This window comes from Anomalospiza imberbis, chromosome 3 (genome assembly GCF_031753505.1).
Source record: "Anomalospiza imberbis isolate Cuckoo-Finch-1a 21T00152 chromosome 3, ASM3175350v1, whole genome shotgun sequence".
Taxonomy (NCBI): Eukaryota; Metazoa; Chordata; class Aves; order Passeriformes; family Viduidae; genus Anomalospiza; species Anomalospiza imberbis.
The window spans coordinates 67215762-67233866 of record NC_089683.1 but is presented as its reverse complement, the minus strand read 5'-3'; the positions used below and the strand labels follow the sequence as shown (position 1 = coordinate 67233866).

The 18105-nt window shown below is 38.5% G+C and overlaps 1 protein-coding gene across 3 annotated transcripts in view; it reads right to left on the bottom strand.

The window, feature by feature from the left end:
- The window catches only part of LOC137470989 (SAM and SH3 domain-containing protein 1-like), a 531744-nt gene that overhangs the window by 231713 nt on the left and 281926 nt on the right, over positions 1 to 18105 (bottom strand). The gene's annotated exons all lie outside the window — the stretch shown is intronic.

Genomic DNA, 18105 nt, shown 5'->3' with positions numbered 1-18105 from the left:
CCAAACTGCAACCCAAAACTGTGCATCTCCAACTCCCAAGATCTGCCAGATTCTAGTAGGGTGTGTCAAACAGTGGCATTCAATATAAGCAATATTCAAATTGCATGGTCACCCATCCACTTACAGACTGATATTGTAAAATAAGCTTGCTTTTTCTCTGCCAGTTGAGCTACAGTTTCAAATACTTATTACCAGAGATTACAGATGGTGGAACTGTAATAGTAAAGTGTTATTGTCAACTAAAGGTGTAGCAACATAATTATAAAAGCTAGAAACAGCATCTATATTTTAGTAGCACTAATGCAATCAAAATAAAACTTCAATTTCAAGCAGGATAACTATTAAATGGCCATTCAACAGCATCTGAGGGGGTGGGAGAAACAATTCCACAAGGCTCATCCATGTTTCAAAAGAACCAGCATGTAATTTTCCACCTCTCAGTGCTATAATGCTTTACTACATACTATTGATGAAAATTTTTAAACAACATGAAGGGCTAGTTCGTGTTCAGTGAGGAACTACTGACGGCAGTGGTGCAGCTGTAAAGCCAGAGCTGCACAAATTTTCTCCTACTTTTGTGTTTGCTTGCAACTTAATTCTGGAATGTTAAATTATTTTGAAATACCCACGCATGACAAACACAGCTTTCCCAGCTTGAGACCTTAGGCTGAACAGCTTGCTTCAGTTCAATTATTATTCAAGCACTGATACCCAGCATTATCTTAGATGAAATGCAAACCAAGTGAGAAAACAGATTCCACATAAAAAACCTTGAGCTGAAAGAAAATGAAATCAATCCCCAGCCTTTCAACTCCTTAAAGTGATAGGCAATAACAGGGATGTCAAACCAGGGTAAACCTGAAAAGAAACATTTTGCAGCCCATGATTGAAAGAGAACATAAAAGGATGTCAGGTAGATGGATGCTTTATTGCTATTTTATATTTGAAGCCAGAAAACAAGGCCAGGTTGTAGCTGAAGACATGAAACTGCAACTCTTCCATCTATTTTAGGAAACCTGATTGATACTATCAACCTTGTTGTCTGATCATGATCACACCCCTTCATCTTCCCTATACATTGATCAGCTGTTTCCTCTGAGAGCAACTTGTCATTAATATCTCCACACATTTATATTTATATGCATGTCCTTTTCTCCCCTTTATATTTTTATTGCAAGCAGCCAACAAATACAGCAAATATGTTAGTAGTAAATATAGCTGCATAGCAGGGAAGAGTTGACACCAAGTTCTTATCTCCAACAGGAGAGACTTGACCTTTTAGATTTTTAGTAAGTTAGGTAGTTATGGATTGTGGTGGACTCCCACCCACTCCACTTCATCATTGCCCCACAGTGGGACAAGTCAGAGAATCAGAAAAGCAAAAGCAAGAAAAGCTTACTCTCAGTCTTGGTGGTCAAGATAAAGACTGTCTGCTACATGAAGAAAAAACCGAAACAATGCCCCCCCACCCCCCAAAAAAAACCCCAACAAAAACAAAAACCACAAGTGTCAAGGTAGCAGAAGTGACGCTTTCAATTTTGTTTAAGATTTCTTTTTTCCCTCTCTACATGCCTCTCAGTTCAGTACCTATAGAAGAGCTTCACTTTCAAAGCTTAACATTTCTGTCAGGTGAAAAGTGTTATCCATATTTGCTACTGAAAAAAACGCCTCTTCACTTTCTCTTTGACATATTGCCCAGGTAGTAATGTGAAAAACAAAAACAAAGAAAAACCTCCACAGATAAAAGAAATGGGAAGGGGTAAAAACCTAAGAAAGGAGAAAAAAATTGGAAAAAATGGAAATTGACATTTTAGTTTGGAAATTTTGCAAGACTTTTTAATGAAAACTCCTTTTCAGAAAGAGGTAAACCTTTCTCAAATAAGAGCTGTGAACAATTAAGGAATCATCAGAGTCTTTCCTGATAGTTTAGGAAGTCCTAGATCAAACTTTCAAATAATAGGCTAGGAAGGAAAAAGCAAAACATAGCAGGATATCACATCTTTTATTCTAGTCATCTAAAGGAAGCAAGCAACAGTCAGTGAGTCTCCACAATTGGACTGAGACTTGGACTGGATTTCTAATACTAAATTGATAGGTGCTCTGATACCAGTGTGATAAATAGGCTATAAATACACACAGGCTGACGGCTTAAATAGTTTGCTCAAATAGACAGCTCTAAGAGCTATTCTGGATAACTGTTTACCTATCCATCCATTCATCTATCGAAGCTCACTCTTCTCAGCTGTTGGGCTGAGTTTTCAGACAGGATGTTCTAGTGGGATAGCTTGTTGAAATGTAGCTATAATAAAGAGATGGCTAGAACAGATATGAAAGCTGAATTAGATACTTGGCCATCAGAGAGAGCTCCAGGAATTGTGGAAGGAAACAAAAATAAAGAAGATAAAAGGGGTGAGTATGGAAAACTGAAGAAAGTTCGCACCCTACAAAAGAAATAGAAATAAAAATCCAGCTGGTAGCAACTATATTTTCTCACAGCTTTCTGCTTTGGACAGTATGGGCCTTGAAAATCTATCTTCAAAATCACCCCAATCCAATTCTCTCATGTTGACTCTGGTGCAGATATACCATTCCCACACACAGTGCAGAGTGAGAATGACATGGACTGTACATCTGCACTGCTGCTCCAACTGAGTGGCAGAAAACATATATCAAAATTTCATTTATTCCCCTGCTTTAAATATCGAACATCTCCTTCAACCCTCAATTTTATTTTCTTTTTCAGGTATATTTTTCTGCAGCTTACTGTATTTTATCCTTCTGTAATATTTACCATGTGGCTTCCTGCTCGCTAATGACAGTGCAAATATGTCCAATGAAACATTCTTATCACAGTTTGGAAACAGAATTTACAGAACACAGTCCATCCCCCTCCTCCCATCCCCTTTCAGTCCTTCACAGACTCATATCCCTGGAGAAACCTTAAAACAATTAAAGCCATTGCAGGATTTTACCAGCTAAATGGAGTTCTGAATTTTGAATAAGTTAGTGCATTCAATAGCTATGTTTTAAAGTTGCAATACATCACAGCTAGATAGAAGAAGACATTTTAAAGTCTTTTTTATAACAAGTTTATAGTTGCCAGCTGTTTTTCCGATCTTTATGGTAAATCCTGCACTGAAAAATAGCTGCCTAGAAGGCAGGAGCTGATAACAATTTGAGTTTACTAGCCATTTCTCTAGATCAGATGCCATCACCACCAGTGGGATCAGTATGCCAGTCACATGGTTATATTTTTCCCTCTTGGAAAAAACACTTTGCAAGAAATGACATGGAAATATATATATATATATCGATAGACTACGGTTATGAATGCTGTGTTAATCCATTTACATACTTCAGCACAGCTTTCTACTGGACTATATGTAGTATGCATACACACTCTGTATCCTACCATAAGCTTTTTAATACACCTATCTTTTAAATAAATGATACAATAAAGGTGTTCATTTAATGGATAAATACCAGTATAGTCACTGAAATTTCACTCCTCCTTTAGAAGTTCTTTATAATTTTAAATATAAAAGAACATTGCAAATATAAGATACCTATAAAGCAAGAGCTATTCAGGTACAATGTTGATACTTAAGTTCCATCAATTCCGTGATGGAATGTTTATGGATTTGCTCTGCAAAAAACCAAACTAGTGAGAAAAAAATTACATCTGCTTAATATAGGCAGTAGAAAAGACATAAAATTGTCTTAGGATGCTATTGTTAATTTGAGATTACACATCAAGCAAAATTAAGGTTTTGAACTGGAAAAAGACCAATAAAAATTTTGTCTTTTGGCACACCAAGTTTCTTCTCAGTGCATCGTCTACAAAATCTTGACCACTTACACCAGTGAAACGCATGTGCTGATCAAATGAATATCTTAGAGGTCAAAATTTCAGAATCAACCATCATAGCTGATAAAGCTAAACATATAAATAAACCCCTCACACATAAAAAACCCCCCTTTTATTTATATATCTATAAAACACAGCACAAGATAAAAAAGATTTAATGAGATATATACATAGTTTAAAGATGGTTAATATGTTTGTTTCAGTCCTCAGATAAGGCTTTTAGCTGGAGAATCTTGAGATAGCAATGCATGTATGCTTAGATATGAATGGCACATATGAAACATATCAGTGTTAAAAAAAAAGCCACAGAAAGAAGGTAGAAAAATATGGAGCAAACAAGGCAATATTCAGATTTGGTTTGTCAAAAATTAATTTTGCAACATTAAAAAAAATACAAGTCGCAGTTAAAATGAAACCAACCTTTTGAAGACAGCAAATCATTACAGGATGCTAAAGATTTCTGGATATATTAGCTCACCCTTAGGGCTTATTGAAAATAATCTATTTCAATTTTCTTCTCCATTTTCTAGCACAAATAACACTGCAGATTAGATCAAGCCATTTCTTATACTAGTAGTATTTTCTGTCAATACCCACTAAGGGGTAGAAGCCTGAGAGGAGGAGTGAGTCATAAATGAATTGCACAATCTGCTTGTGAATTCTGCAGTCAGTGGTTTAATGTAAGCTTATGCCATGAATGCAACAGTTAAAGAGGGACAGAAAGGCTACAGGTTAGATGCAGTTTTTAATTCAGTGCATCATAAGATCAATATTGCCCAGTGGAGGCAGTGGAATCTCCAAAATCAGAAGTATTTATTGGGTTTCTCTGCCCTCCTCAGTGACTCCTATTCAGCACATTTCATTTTACCTCCAAGTTATAATAACTTGGGTCTTATAGAGCACCCTGGGTCTCTGCTCTAGGGCACTGCACCGCACACATCACTATCCTTCTGCATCAGATGTTCATGCTCAAGCACTTACAAACTCCATTGCTCCCACCCTTTTGCACCCACATCATCCCCTATCTCTTGCTCTTTTAATAATTCTGAACTTTGCTGTACTTCTCACAGGTGCTGTCTTTGTGCTTCTCTCTTTTACTATCCCTCATGTATGATGTGCTTTCCTTCCCCTGACTTTCACTGTAGGACCATGAACTCCTCTTCCTGCAAAGCCCACTCCATCATGCCAATGTACAGTTGTAAGGTGAAGGAGATGGCTAGCACAGAGATGAAACCTTACTTCTTCATTTTAAGTTAATTATAGAAACATTTAAACACGGTACAAGAAGAGCCTGAAACTAATATTAACACTCTTAAACGTATTTGGGTACAGGGTGTGATGAACCATAAGGCTACAAGGAGGAAAAATGGCATGTCTGAAAAGGAAGCTGTCCCCTGAGCTGGAGTTCACTCATCTGCAAAAGCCTGAAACTTGTCACCTGAAGAGTAAATATCTACAGAAAGGGTTATGAAGAAATGTTACAAAACAAGCAGTAGTTCCTCTAAGAGACACCTGCAGCTATTTTTCTTTCTTTGAAAATGGGACTTTCCAAAATATATTTAGCCGGAAACGAAGCTAGAAGGCTGCTGTGAGACTGCATGTATTCCAAAAACTAGAGATAGAAGGACATACTACATCAGTCTTTCATTCTGTGGTTGCTGGAAGATTATTCCCGATTACATACTCCTGAGCTCTTTGTCTACTGTAGTTTTAAATTACTCACGTGCTTGGACTTCTATCACTTCCCTTGGGAGACTTACCTATTCCACAGTCTAATAGATCTCACTGTCAGGAAATAGCCTCCATTTGCCTTTGCTCAACCTTATCCCATCACTCCCAGTTATGGCAGTTTTTCTCCTGTTGTGCTTTGAAACACCCTTATAATGGCTCTTACCTCAGAATCACTGTGAAATAACAGCCATAAATGGAAACCTCTTGCCTTCCATTAAGACCTCCCTTGTCCCCTCTCTCCCACAGCCTGGCACAACCCACCAGGAGAGATAGGAGCAGTTGCAGCGAGCAGGACCTGGACTAATGCCACCTGGGACAGGCCACTGCACAAGGCTCAGCCATAATTATGGCACATTGGGACAGAGGGAACAGTGTGGCGTGAAAGGGGTGTCAGCAGGCAGGGACAGCTCCTTTCAACCCAGGCAGTCTTTAAGTTGCATGCTCAATTTTGTAAATAGCCCAATTTTGTAAATGGGGATTAATCATCTGAGTGAAACGTCTCATCAGCACCAGTGCTCCTGTGTGGTGTGCCTGTCTCTCTGCCTCACTCCTCCCTTCTCAGCTTCCTGCTGAACTGTAGCCAAACACTGCGCTGGCAACTAGGTGACCAAACTTTCAGTACTATTCCTGTCAGACTGAATCCAAAATCCAGAACCACTCGCTTTCCAGTGTGGCAATGGTGAAGGGGTGTATTAATATAGCTTACCCGTTTTATACTGCACAGATGTGTGTTTGTGTTAGTTGAGGGTCATACTTTGATTTTAAGACATTTGCTGTCATCTTTCCTTGGTCTTCAACAGTACTGACAGCGATAGTAATGCAAAGACAGTGGATGGCACAGGAAATCCCCAAATCAGCAAAGAAAAGCTCAAAAACATTGTCAGACGAAGAAAAGACTGCTCTGCTCTAACAGGTATAAGCCGTTCATCTTCATGTGAGATGAAGACACTATGTCACCCATGTAACAAAGATGGCCAATCCAAAATTTAACTACCAGTTCATGTTTTCTGCCAGACTGATTTTAGCCAACAAACTAGATGCAAGTGATTTTATTTACATCACCAAAAAAACCAAATCAAACCAACAAAAAAACCAAAACCCCACAAAATAAAACTATCAAAGAAAAGAGAAACCTTACACAGATTTCTCAAGAAATTCAGACACAAAAAATTCCATTTCATTTGTGTTTTTTGAATTGAAGAGAGCTTCTGTCACTTCTGCTGTTCATTTCTTTCTTTCATTACGTTACTTTTAAGTATTTTGCTGAGATTTTCTTATTCTGAAGCTTGGTTATTTACAAGGCTATTTTTTGGACAGTTTTTGTTTATGTCCTACCAAAATCCATTTTAATTTCTTTGCACGTTTCCCTGTGGTGTCCTTGGAAATACTGAATCTGTATATTATAATCTGGGAACTGTCAGAGTAAAAGAAAACATAAATATCGTTGCTGAGTTGTCTGCAACACCTTATGCTGTTTTTTTACAGACCTGTATTTTTATTAACTCCTGGACTGCTTTCCTCTGTCATGTATGGAAAACCAAGTAACCAATGGAGAGCTGCTGAAAATTATGTGCTTGAGCTTTATCTTAGACCCTGAATAAAAGCTATCAAAGCAAACAGTATATGCAAGGCCTCCCTCTCTTTCATACAGAAAAAAACGCAGATATTTGCCAACTAACTTATTTTCCACCCACTGGAAAGCATACAAAGTCTTTGTGGAGCAGTACAGATGCCAAATTATTGTCAAAGGTAATTTTTTTGAATTGCAAAAGTCAAAATATCTAAAGAGAAAAGATGACCAAAAAAACACCTAAAATGGGAACAGTCCAGGCAAAGATGTCTTGAAATGCTGCACAGGCAAAGGACAACAATATCCCCAACATTCTGAATTCCTGATACATATTTTCCTAGGTACATTGAGAAACAACCAAAATGAAAGTAAAAATGTTTTCTGCTCTCAGTCTATTTCATCACAAATTAAATGTGACTGCAGATAAAAGTAGTCAACAAAAATTTAAAGGCATTACTAACATAGAGTCAGAGAAACCCCATCATATGAACCTCTCCTAATATGCAGTACAACTGGAAATACAAGTAATTTAGTTTTTTATTAAGATAAGCTTTTTTTATGGCTACATATTTCACATCATGGTAATGTTCATTGATAGTCTGAAGGCCTGAAATATCCACATTCTTTTCTCATCCATCTGTCAGAAACCCCCTCATTTTCCTGCAGAGAAAGGTGACTCCTGTTCCCATCAAATCCAACCACTAAACTTACCTTATTTACACTTGGCATAAGGTCAAGTCTATAAAATTCAACAAGCGAATTTTGATGTTGTATTAGAAAAAAGATGCAGCACGACTGCTTTATGTTTCGGCTCCTTAGTTTAGTATGTCTGGAGAGCACAATTTCACTACTGCTCTCCCCTCATTTTCATTCATTTACTGCCTTGCAGGTCAGAAATGCTACAATGCTGTTGTTTCAGCACCCTGTTCTGCTTCTCTGGCACACCTAATAAGGAATAAATACAGTCCTGGTTATCCATGTATTTCTAACTCTTGTAAGCACTTGACATATACAAACTGTACTTCAGGTACCATTGCCTTGTTTCTCTTTGCTCATCACTATGCAGAAATTTGGGGTTACCCCAGATCCAGGCCCACTTTCCTTCCACACAGCAGAGTGATGGTGTAGGGTGGGATCTGCACTTAAATGGGGGCTATTCCACTGCAGAGAGTGAAGCCATTTAATTAGCAGATAGCTACCCTTTGAGGATTTGATGTCTTGATGTGCAAATTGTCTGTCATATCAGTTCACCTTGGATTTGCAAACTGACTCTGGTTTTGATAAGAAAAATGGGGAGTGTAGCCCAAACCAACAGAAGTGTATTTTTCTTCTTCTTTTTAAACATAATTTTTTACATTTAGTTGATATGTATAAATAAACATGAGAACATTACAGTAGACTTCCCTATTAGTCTAGTAGAAAATACCGAATTGCAAATGTAAGCTTCTTTGCAGAGATTGCTTCTGACTGGCCAGCAAATCCAATAAAAAGATGACTTTTGATTCAGCTTAACCATATAATACACTTTATCGCCCAGTGTCTTGTGTAATAAATGTTACTGAAAAGACTAATTTAGGATCTGAATTTATTTTAATTAGTCTTTGTAATACTGCAGCAGATGTTAGCCTGTATAAAAGCAAACCTGCACTTGTAAGGAATCTCAATGAGAAGGGCCTCAACATTTGATATTCTCAAACATACTGCCTAGGATTGCAACAGCAGACAGGAGGGGAGAAAGGAAACGAAAGAACAAACAAGATGCAGGAGGATGAGGAAAAAAAGGCAGCAGAGATTCATTTTGTTATAAACATGTCCTGCTATCAGTCACAGAATTGTAAAGGTGAGGCTGCAGAGCACCATTAATACCTGACAGTTGTTGTTAACTACCAGGGAACACCAGATAACCTTCCCAAGAATATCTATACCCCCATCTTGGGCAACAAAGTAATGAGTCCCAGTGGAAAGAAAGCACTGGCTGTCTTTGTTGTAGCTATTGATCTCTCGATGTGATTTAGATAAGGGAGGAAGAGATAATAGCATTGATTATTCTATTTAGGAGCCAGACTGCGACTAAACTAAAGTATAATACATAAAGAGGAAAAATCCACACTCGATCACTTCTTTTTTGTTCTTTGCAATTCAAGCCAACTCGAGGTGGTCACAGCAACAGGGAGACACATCTTAATAAACATGGGGGGTTTGGTTTCTCGGACAATTTGATATAAACTAACATATGACAGAGGGGTTTTTTGTTTCTTCTTCCTTACTTTAAAAAACAAGCATGGGAAGAATAGATTGTTTCCTGCCAAGAAGGTTGACAGAAGTCAATGATGGATATCTCAGGCTGACAGCAGGATGTGCATAGCTAATTTTGCTTTATGCTCCTTGCCCCCATTGTGAAGAGCAGTCAGCTCAGGCCAGGTAGTTTACAGAGAAGAATCTTTAAAAAAGAGGAGGAGGAGTGCTTATTCCTATCCACAGCAAGATGTAATTATTCTGACAAGCCTTTACTGCAGGTCACCTGCAGACATGGATTAGAGCCTCAGGCCTTGCCTCGGAGTAAAAAAGAATCCCTGTTGCATATGACGGCAGACACTAGTGAGATTTAGATATACTCTAAAAATGGAAAAAATAAAAAAGCAAATAATTTCCAATATTTTAAAGCTGTAGAGCTTAAACTACCCCTAAATTTGTTGACAGGTTACAGAAGTCACTGTTCTACCAAAGGAACACAGTGAGGGGTATGATGGATTGACAACCATATCCTGTTTTATATTCTCTATTATGCTCTCCCATATTTGGCATACCATCCTAGACCTGAAAACCAATAAAAACTTTTATTTTCTCTTCAGTGAAGAGTTTTAGACATCAAACTAAGGTTCTCTTAAAAACATATGCATTTAGATTAAATATTATTCATATTTTATTGGTTTGATTAATAGATATGCTTTGCAAATTATAAAAGGAAAACAACATAAATAAAAGATGTAGGAGCTAAAATCAAAATAAATGTGTCCAGTTCTTGGATGTCAACATATAGTTTCTACATGCTGTGAAGACAATACATCACCTGTTTGTGACTCTGCCCTTGCCAGTGTCAGAGCAGCACTTGACATCAGGCAGAACAGGCCTAAAGATTTTTCAGGGAAGCATAACTGCTCTTTTAAAAATGAAACTGTAAAAATCAATCGTTACAAACTTTTTTTTTTTTTTTTTTGGGTGGGATTCTGGTTTAGTTTGTTGGGCTTTTTAAATATTTTGTGTTTCTTGAACTCAAGGCTGTTTAAAGAAAACAAGCCTGGCTTCCCAGCAGGATTCCCTGGGTTAGGTGGGGAGAGAGATACTTGAGCTTCCTGCACCTGCTATAGTAAATTAAAGCTTTACAGTGAAGCTAAATGGTGGATTTGAAGCATCCAAGCCAAATTTGACCTAATCCAAATTTTAGGCCCAAACTGTAGTTTCCCACAAAGTAGAAACTTTGTCTTTCTGTCAGTTTTAGAGCAAACCTCTAAAACCTCATGTCTTAATTAGAAAGAAAAGATTATTGTACAAAATCACAAAGCACTCCCAACATCTCTGTGCACTGCACTACTGCTCTCCGTGGATCTCAGCAAGCTCAGTGTGAATGATGCATAGCTCAGACACAGAGGCTACTGGCAGCTCTGTGGAGAGTACTCAAAACCTGCTCTTCGCTGTGTGCACAGAGTCACTGGAACACAACACACTGAGCGCCACTGCTTGCCAGAAGCTCCGCACCACTGGTGCCAATCTATATTGCAGAATCAGCATGAGAGAAGAGAATAGAAGTAATGAGAACAACCAAGCTTGTGCAGGGAGAAGCCAAACTGCAATGCTAAAACCAGTCCTTGAAGGATTAATTGTAGTTTCAAACTTCATACTTCAAATATGAACTTCAGAGAAAAACAGGCATTGCGGGTCTAGTTGGTTTATGCGGGAAAAGAAAACCCTATAAATCTATTGTCTATATAACGGTAGATACACTGACATATTGTCTGAAGGTAAAAGAAGCATAGGTTTTCCCTTTCAAAAGGAAATCTCTTGAGCCATGAAGAAAGGGTCGATTTACCCATTTCCTTAACAGAGAAAGTTGGATCACTAGTGTCAGTGCTTGAAATAAAAAGCATTTCTGTGTGTTTCCCCAGACTCTGGTACTTGTGCTAAAGAACAAAGAAAAACTTAATGGTGGGGGAAAAAATGCCTGGTATGAAAAAAAATGCAACTTGGGATTTCATTATTGCAAATCAAAATAAACATATACATAAAATCATCGGCACAAATACTTTTATCCCCCTATGTATAGCAGTAAATAATTATGAATAATACATCCAGGATTTAGGTACAGGTTGAGGTGCCGCCACAATGAGAAGTCACATTCTATATTTCCTGTGAGAAGACCACTAGGATAAGCCAAAATCCTAGCATAGAACACACAAACAATTGTTAGGACCTTAAATATCTGAAACTAAGTAGTTTTAGTTCAGCATAAGATAGAGCCCTAATTTCAGAGCATTTTTAGAGTAACATTACATCACCTGTATTGGTCCAAGCAACACAAACCTGATCTGATACAGTATTTAATTCAAATCTGAGTTTTCCTCTGATACAGACATTTTTTCAAATGAAAGTTGCCTTTACATGTTTTTTGTGTTTCTAGTGATTTGGAAGATGATTTTGTGAAGTGTTAAAATGAAGCTGTGGCAGTTGACCTGCCTGTCAGCAGACATAAACCAAGCCAACTCATTAGATTAAACCCAAATCCCCCTCAGTGGTATCTTTGATTCCATTCAATATTTTCATGCTTTAAGGCTATCTGTGAATGCTTTGACTGTATTGACACTTCTTTTTATTTTATTGTTTGACAAAGCTTCCAGAGCTAGGGGGAAAGTACTAAAGAGATGATAAAAGTATTTTAGAGTCATTAAAGAAAAAGTGGAATTACTCTGTGATTGTTTTAGAAATACATTCATACATTGCATCTATTTATACCAATAATTTTAATACAGGAATACCCATTTATACCATATTGCTCAGCCACTCCTAAATCAAGATGACATTTTCAATATGAACTGTCAAAATAAGACAGACAAATCCTAGTAGAAGTGATTACATTTCTAGCAATATCTTTTGGGAATTATCTTATAATATTTCTTTCAATCCACAAGGAAAATATTTTTCCCCTTCTTCTAAATTCTGCAAATCTTTAGCAAGAACTCTCAGGTAAATGGTTAAACACAAATTGGATATCAGCTAAGCTTCATTTAGCAAAATTAACTCATGCTCCATCTTCTGCTTAATTGCCAGTAAGTTGCGATGTCAGTTCCTCTGCCTTCTGCTTCATGCTACTGTCCTGACTGATGATAACTGACCAGTCTGATTAAATATTTAGGGAGATAATTAATATCTAGAAAATACTTTTGTTGCCAGGTAAATGACAAATTTTTTACAAGGAAGCTTCCTAATCCAGTTTGGTTGTAGTTTGTGAGCAAGCAGTGGAAATGCTGTTACCAGGCACCTTTAGCAGCTGCTGGGTTTAACTGGCAAATGGTCTTTAGATAATTCTTGCTGTTTGATGTTCCAGCCCTTTCTCGTTTCTGTAAGCTGAAAAAATGCTGAATCCAGCACTAGAAATGTGCTTTCATGCAATTCCCTTGGGCCTGCCCTCAAGCAAGCTACAGTCAGTTGAAACCACTGTTCCATGTTTACTGGAGAAGAGGTTCTGATAAAGATGGTATTAAAAAATGTCATTCCTGTTTAATTTAATGTTGTTATTTTTTGTATTTTTGGCTTTTTTCAGGAAACACATCAATTGTCCTAGAACCATTCCAATAGGACATATGGGAAGTCATATATATGTAAAATAAACGCAAACTTTGAGACACAAGCGTTAAAGCTGAAGAGAAACAAAAGTATACTCACTTTAAGGATTTTTTAGAGGCAGGGAAACTGTACTAGAAATATGTATATTCTTTCTACTTCTTAATCATTTGTGGTAGATGCTTGCTTGTGTAGAGAGAGGATGAAAATAACCAGATGACAAACATTCAATTTCCAAAGGAACCATATTTTTAGTTTATCACAAAATGAAGACTGAATAATTGCAATGCTAACATTTCTTGAAACTCAAAGGCCATACAAATGACTAACCCTATTGAGAATACATTATATATGCATGTGGTAAGGGCAATTGCAAGAGAAGATCAAAAGATGCCATGTCTTAAGTTTAATAACCCATTTAATATTGCCTTTCAATTCCATTTCATGCTCAGTAAAGCAAGAATAACTGAACCTTTCTCTGATGCTGGCCTCAGATGAACAGCTTTTGTTTTGAGGGCTCTGGTTGCAATGCCTTATCATGGTTGACAATTATGGCCTTGTAGCAGATGCCAGGGACAGTGTCAGAGGAACTGCTTCTGCACCTAAACAAGGATATGTCTTTAATGGGCTGCTGTCTTAACTAGGGTCATACTATCTGCTCATGTGCATAGGGAAAAGGCCTGGCATGTGCTACCTTTGTCCTTTCCCCACCGCATTCCCCCATCTTTCTTGTAATGAAATACAGCGCCTGCAAATGGGCAAGAGGTGAAAATGGGCATGACATGCTGAAGTAAGCAAAACACAGTACACTGTCCCATCAGAAAGGTTAATGGCAAAAAGAAGCAAGACATAAACTTACAACATGCTAAAAAGCCACTTTAAAAAGGTTAATGGCTATTGCTCCCAGTGCTTGCTTAAAGAACAAACTGTGTTGGGACTCAGCCAACCGAGAGCAAAGAATATAAAAAGAATGAGCAACAGCTTGAAATCAAAGATTACAAATTGAACCCCTACCAGAGCAGACAGCAAAGGTTTATAGTCTAGTTATGTGCACAGTACAACATACCATTATCTTATATGGTTCATAAACAAAATTATTTGATCAGTAGATCAGGGATACTGTACAGGATTCTGTTTTTTGAGTCTATCCATACAGCATAAGCAAAAAGAGAAATCACTAATTAATCAGGAAATTCATTGCAGTAGTTTGGTATTTACAGTGTAAACTGGCTCTAGCCCAGGCTACTCTAAAGTATTTAAAAATAGCAGGTGCCATCTTTGCTTTTACCTTTTCATAAACTACTCAGAAATCTTGTGTTTCACCTTGAAAAAGACAATATATGTCAGTAAAACTAGGATAATGTAATATTGTAATAGTGTCTCAGCCATCCAATGCAATCTTTATTATAATCAACTGGAAATTAAAATTAAAAAGACTCAGTGAAGTTTGCTATGAAGAGCTACTAGAAATATGAAAAGTAGTTTTGTTGTAGACATGCAGCTGAATTACAAACTTCAGTAGTTTAGAGGCTTTGCATTAGAATTGTACTAGGACCTAGTACAGAGCTGACCCACATGCTTTGTAAAATAATGAAATTCTTACGTGTCACGTGTACCTCAGTAGACGACAGTTCTGCCTTGGTTACATCAGAGATACGCACAGATGTCAGAGCATATTCCCCAGTTGGATAAAGATTTATCTTTCATTTTCATGGAACTCTCTTGTTGTACAGGTATGGGCGTCATTTTTTTTACTCCTCACTACCTTCACAAAAAAGGATTAACTCTTTGACTGTATCTGTATACAGTGTAATGTTTTTCCCTTTTTCTGGTACAGCTTTTCCATAAATTTTGCTACATCCCCATCTCCTACACATTCCTTTGCACTCCTAGGACCTTCTGAGAAGACAATAGTTAATCTGACTGCATTCACATTTTTCAGAATGTGATGACCCACTAAACTACAACAGTATTGTGCAATACCACCACAAATCCCTCCAAATCAGCATTCAGACTTGTAGGTGCGATCTCTACCGAAGGACTGTAGAGGCCAGAATCACTAGCTAAAAAAAGATGAGTGTGCATCAAGTCAGAGGGGAAAGGTAGAAGGATTATCACAACAGAAAATTACCAAGTTACACTTTACTATACACTCAATTACCTCTTTTTGATGCAATCACCTGTACTGTGACAAATACAACACATTAAGGGGGAAACAATATTCTCAAACTGTGTTTAAAATATGAAGTACAATATTTGGAGTATGTAAAAAAGGGTAATCTAACAAAATTTAGTTTAGAGAACATGTACTAATTCATATGAAAAAATCCTGTGATGTTTGAGTCTACAGATAAAGTGGCAACAGGTTTCTTCCTGCAATGCTAATACTGTCTCTATTAGCGCAAAAACCCAAGTTCTAGAAGGGGGTGCCACCTTGAAACCCTCTGAGTAGCACAGGACAGACAGGGTTAAAAAAGCTGTTGCAATTCTGTGAGTGTTTAGATGCAGATTTTAAAATTTATCTTCATGCTCTTATACTGAAGCCCCAATCTCTAAATTGCTTCAAATTATGTAAAACCAACTGTCTCAATGTTTGAATAACATATAAGCACATCGTGTGGTTAAATATTAAAATACTGACTGATATGATCCTGTAACATGTTTAATATCCCTGATCTAATCCGTGCTTTTGAGAAGTACTTGACAGTTCTGACTTGCTCTGAAGTAAAGCAATCCTCCAGCTAATTACTGGGAGAAACAGGAAGATAAGGGGAAGGGATTTTGCTGCCTGATTTTACAGAATCATAGAATGACTAGGTTGGAAGAGACCTTCAAGAAAATCAAGTCCAACCCATGCCCTAACACCTCAACTAAACCATGGCACTGAATGCCACATCCAGTCTTTTTTAAAACACATCCAGGGATGGTGACTCCACAACTTCCCTGGACAGACTATTCCAGTACTTCATCACTCTTTCTGTAAAAAACTTTTTCCTAATATCCAACCCTTGGCACAGCTTAAGACTGTGTCCTCTTGTTCTGTCAGTTGGTGCCTGGAGAAAGAGACCAACCCCTACCACTCTGACTACAACCACCTTTCAGGAAGTTGAAGAGAGTGATAAGGTCACCTCTGAGTCTCCTTTTCTGCAGTCTGAACAACCCCAGCTCCCTCAGTCGTTCCTCACAGGGCTTCTGTTCCAAGCCCCTCACCAGCCTCGTTGCCCTCCTCTGGACACGCTCAAGCGTCTCAATGTCCTTCCCAAACTGAGGGGCCCAGAACTGGACACAGCACTCAAGGTGTGCCCTCACCAGCACCAAGTACAGGGGGGGAATGACCTCCCTGCTCCTGCTGGCCACACTATTCCTGATACAGGCCAGGATGTCATTGGCCTTCTTGGCCACCAGGTCACACTGCTGGCTCATGTTCAGCCAACTGCCAACCAGAACCCCCAGGTCCCTTTCTGCCTGGGCACTGTCCAGCCAGAAGCGCTGCAGGGGGTTATTGTGGCCAAAATGCAGGACTCTGCACTTGGACTTACTGAACTTTATTTTATTGGACTCTACCCATCCATCCAACTGTTCCAGGTCTCTCTGCAGAGCCCTCCCACCTTCCAACAGATCGACACATGCTCCCAGCTTAGCGTCATCTGCAAATTTACTAATGAAAGACTCAATTGCCTCATCCATGTCATCAATAAAGACATTGAACAGAACTGGCCTCAGCACAGACACCTAAGGGACACCACTGGTGACTGGCCCCAGATGGATGCAGCACCATTCACCACCACTCTCTGGGCCCAGCCATCCAACCAGTTCCTAACCCAGTAAAGAGTGCTCTTGTCCAAGCAATGGGCTGCCAGCTTTTCCAGGAGTGTGCTGTGGGAGACAGTGTCAAAGGCCTTGCTGAAGTCCAAATAGGAAACATCCACAGCCTTTCCTACATCCATCAGGCGGGTCACCTGGTCATAAAAGGAAATCAGGTTGGTCAAACATGACCTACCCTTCCTAAACCCATGCTGGCTGGGACTGATACCCTGGCCATCCTGTAAGTGCTGCATAATGACACTCAGTATAAACTGCTCCATTACCTTACTAGGTGCTGAGATCAGGTTAACTAGTCTACAGTTACCAGAATCCTCCTTCCCACCTTTTTTGTCAATGGGCGTCACATTGGCCAGCTTCCAGTCATCTGGAACCTCACCAGTGAGCCAAGACTGTTGGTAAATAATGGAGAGTGGCTTTGCAAGCTGATCTGCCAGCTCCCTCATCACCCTGGGATGGATCCCATCTGGTCCCATAGATTTATGAACATCCAAGCAGCTCAGCAGTTCTCTGAATCCTCCTGGATAACAGGGGGACTATTCTGCTCCCTGTCACCATCTACCAACGCAGGAGGACGGTTGTCCTAAGGATAAGCCGTCTTCCCACTGATGACTGAGGCAAAGAAGGCGTTAGGCACTTCCGCCTTCTCCTCATCTGCAGTTACTGAGTTTCTTCCCTCATCCAATAGAGAAAAAAGGTTGGTCTTATCCTTCCTTTTGCCGTTAATATATTTGTAAAAACATCTTTTATTATCCTTTACAAAAGCTGCCAAATTAAGTTCAAACTGAACATTTTAGGGAGCCATTAATATTTTACAACCCCTCACATTATATGGAAACTCTTTTGTGACCTCAACTATATCAGATCTAACAGAGCACCTATTTTTAACACTTTTCCTTCTTAAATAAATGTCCTGAACTTATCTTCTTCCTCAACCCCAGCAGTATCTTCAGTTTCATTCAAATGCATTTTCAATAACTGGTTTTATTTTTGCAAAACTGAATTCAACTCCTGTGTAGAGCTGTTAGCATCACTGCTGTGAGATTGTAAGTCGTCACATCAGGGTTTCTTTTAATATCCTCTTTTAAAAAACACAAACATGCAATTTAATCTATTGTTACATATTCTGAACCATCCTTTTTTTCTTCAGAAATTTTTGCATTTGCTTCCATACAGCTCCCACATTTGATGTAATATATTTTTGCAAATCAACAGATTAAACCAAAGCTTCCACAATAAGATGATTTTCACTTACTTTGTAGATCAGAAAGAAAAGCTG